Here is a 4,233-nt window from a genome sequence, read left to right on the forward strand (position 1 = left end):
GAGTATTGATAATGGGCTGGGATCACCTGTCTTGTAAAGACACTGCCCAGAAAGTGGCAATGGCAAACCACTTCTGTAGAAAAATTTGCGAAGAACAATCATGGTCATAGAAAGACAATGATCACCCACATCATATGACTTGGCAGATAATAATAATGATGATGATATTTCCCCCAAAGCATAGTTGAGTCATAGAATCTTGGGGAATAGTTTATGAGAATGTGAGGAGAATAAAATTGAGACTAATGCAGGATTAGTGTACATGCATGGTTGATGGCCAGTGCACACTCGATGGGCTGAAGGACCTATGGTTCTATGTTAGCTTTGATCCGTGCCAGTTGCAAACCTTAAGCTAACCTGCTATACCTGATAAAGTGGCCACTGGATTTATGCTTCTGTAGCCCTTCCAAGGTACAATGTATTGTGTATTCAGAGATGCTCTTCTGCACACCACTGTTGTAACATGTGGCTATTTGAGTTATTGTCAGGTTGAACCAGTCTGGTCGTTCTCCTCTGCCCTCTTTCATTTAAAAGATGTTTTCACCCACAGAACTGCCACTCACTGGATGTTTTTTTTGTTTTCTCGCACCATTCTCTGTAAACTCTAGAGACTGTTGTCTATGAAAGTCCCAACCTGAGAGTAGTGAGATGTTTTCACAGGAAATGTCTCACACTGGCTTGGCACCAGCCAGACATTCGATGTTACATTTTGAAATCTTCGCAGACTTGGAGTACACATCAGGATTTGGATAATAAATGGTTACAATAACAATGCTAATTAGAAATGATATCATTTTTCAATTGCCTTTTTAAAAGATTAATATTAATCATTTTTGAACAGGATTTCTAAAATAGTTTATTTATTCAATCTGTCTGTTATATTTTCATTATTTTTAAAACAGCACATATACATAAATAAACAACATCGTTTTTCCTTAAAATAAGTATATAATTACTGTTATTAAGTTATTAATCAATGATAATCATTGGTCAAAATTACCATCACACCCAAGAGAAATTTTCAGAAAATTATTGCCAATTTGGGCACACAATTTCAAAAAGGTTCACCACCCTGGTATGGAATATTGAATCAACTTTTCCTTTATACGATGCAGTGCTCCCTGCCTCCATGTCCCTTTTGTGGTAAACCATCTGTCTTCAGCTGACCTATCTCTTTGCGGTTCAGGAGTAACATGGAACCGTGATACTATTTATGTGCCAATAGTTGGCTGACCCCTGCTCCCTCCTGCAGCCATCGTGGCCCTGAACAGCCACTGCTGACTTCTGTACATTTGCCTATCTCTGTTCCTGCCACTGGTGTATTATCTATGCTTTGTTTAGATTCAGATTTGCCTCTCCCAATACTTTCTGATATCCTCCTGTCCTACTTTAATTCAGTTCATCTGAAACTTTTCAGTTTCTCACTCCACCTTCCAGGCACTCAGCTACACAGTGTCTGCTTATTTACACCAACTCCGAAACTGTCCACCTTACTTCCAAATGCTCCAGTGCATCCCACCTCCACTACAACAACCACATAATCTCCCATAGCCTAGCCTCTTGCATATCCTTGATATTAGCGGCAAGGTCTGAGTTTTGGAATTTCCTCCCCCAACCTCTCCGTCTTTCTCTTTCTCCTCTTTTAAGACACTTTTAAATCCGACCTCTTTAACCAAGCTTGCAGACTGTTGCAAGAAATATAACGTTGTTATAGTAGGTAATTTAAATTTTCCACATATTGACTGGGACTCCCATACTGTAACAAGACTAGATGAGATCGAGTTTGTCAAGTGTGTTCAGGAAAGTTTTCTTAATCAGTGCATAGAAGTCCCAATGGAAGAGTGTGTGATACTTGATCTCCTATTAGGGGATGAGACAAGACAATTGATAGAACTTTGTGTAGGGGAACACTTCACATCTAGTGATCACAATCCCATTAGTTTCAAACTAAATATGCAAAAAGATAGGTCTGGACTGTGGGTTGAGATTCTAAGTTGGAAAAAGGCCAATTTTGATGGTATCAGAAAGGATTTGGCAAGTGTGGATTGGGACAGGCTGTTTTCTGGCAAAGATGTACTTGGTAAGTGGGAGGCCTTCAAAAGTGAAATTTTGAGAGTACAGAGTTTGTATATTCCTGTCAGAATAAAAGGCAAGGATAACAGGTTTAGGGAACCTTCGTTTTCAAGAGATATTGAGGCCCTGGTTAAAAAAAAAGAGATGCAAAGCAGGTATAGGCAGACAGGAACAAATGAGGTGCTTATGGAGTATAAGAAATGTAAAAGAACACTTAAGAAAGAAATCAGGAGGGTTAAAAGAAGGCATGGGTTGCTCTAGCAGACAAGGTGAAGGAGAATCCTAAGGGATTCTATAGATAGTCATAGTCATAGTCATAATCATACTTTATTGATCCCGGGGGAAATTGGTTTTCATTACAGCTGCACCATAAATAATTAAATAGTAATATGTGAATTATGCCAGGAAATAAGTCCAGGCCCAGTCTATTGGCTCAGGGTGTCTGACCCTCCAAGGGAGGAGTTGTAAAGTTTGATGGCCACAGGCAGGAATCACTTCCTATGACGCTCTGTGTTGCATCTTGGTGGAATGAGTCTCTGGCTGAATGTACTCCTGTGCCCAACCAGTACATTATGTAGTGGATGGGAGACATTGTCCAAGATGGCATGCAACTTGGACAGCATCCTCTTTTCAGACACCACCGCCAGAGAGTCCAGTTCCATCCCCACAACATCACTGGCCTTACGAATGAGTTTGTTGATTCTGTTGGTGTCTACTACCCTCAGCCTGCTGCCCCAGCATACAACAGCAAACATGATCGCACTGGCCACCACAGACTCGTAGAACATCCTCAGTATCGTCCAACAGATGTTAAAGGACCTCAGTCTCCTCAGGAAATAGATATGTTAAGAGCAAATGTGCGTTTGTATTAGCAAAGGACAAAATTGGTCCTCTGGAGGATCAGGATGGTAATCCATGCGTAGAGCCAAAAGAGATTTTAAATGTAATTTTTGCATCTATATTTACTCAGGAGACAGACACAGAGTCTATAGAAGTAAGGCAAAATGGCATCAACTTCATGGACCCCATAGAGATTACGGAAGAGGAGGTGTTTGCTATCTTGAGACAAATTAGGGTGGATAAATCCTTAGGGCCTGTCAAGGTGTTTCCTTGAACCCTGTGGGAGGCAAGTGCAGAAATTGCAGGGGTCCTAGCAGAGATATTTAAATTATCCTTAGCGACAGCTGAGGTGCTGGAGGATTGTACAAAAGCTGTTTAAGGAAGGCTCTAAAAATAAACCAGGAAATTTTAGGCCAATAAGCCTGACATCAGTAATGGGAAAGTTATTGTAAGGTATCCTAAAGGACCAGATATATGAGTATTCGGATAGAAATGGACTGACTAAGGATAGTCAGTATGGCTTCATGCACGATAGGTCATGTCTAACCAATCTTATAGAGTTTTTTTGACGAAATTACCAGGAGGGCTGATGAAGGCATGGCAATGGATGTTCTAAATGGACTTTAGCAAGAGGTTTGACAAGGACCCGCATGGAAGGTTGATCAAGAAGGTTCAGTCACTCAACATTCAAAATGAGGTAGTAAATTGCATTAGACGTTGGCTTTGTGGGAGAAGCCATAGAGTGGCAGTAGATGGTTGGAAGCCTGTGACTAGTGGTTCTGATGCAGGGATCGGTGCTAGGTCCGTTGTTGTTTGTCATCGATATCAATGATCTGCATGATAATGTGGTCAACTGGGTCAGCAAATTTGCGAATGACACCAAAATTGGTGGTGTAGTGGACAGTGAGGAAGACTAGCAAAGCTTGCAGCTGGATCTAGACCAGCTGGAATAATGGCAGATGGAATTTAACGCAGACAAGTGTGAGGTGTTGTAGTTCAGTACGACCAACCAGAGTAGGTCTTACACAATGAAAAAGGAGGCCGTACGCCCTGCCATCCTTTGGCGTATTGTGTGCAGTTTTGGTCATCTACTACAAGAAAGATATAAGTAAGGTTGAAAGAGTAGAGAAAATTTACAAGGATGTTGCCAGGTCTGGAGGACCTGAGTTATAAGGAAAGATTGAGTTGGCTAGGACTTTATTACTTGGAATGTAGGAGATTGAGAGGAGATTTGAGAGAGGTAAACAAAATTATGAGGGGTATAGATAGGGCAAATGCAAGCAGGCTTTTCCACTGAAGTTGAGTGAGACTACAACCTGA

This window comes from Mobula hypostoma, chromosome X2, assembly GCF_963921235.1.
Source record: "Mobula hypostoma chromosome X2, sMobHyp1.1, whole genome shotgun sequence".
NCBI classification, from domain to species: Eukaryota; Metazoa; Chordata; class Chondrichthyes; order Myliobatiformes; family Myliobatidae; genus Mobula; species Mobula hypostoma.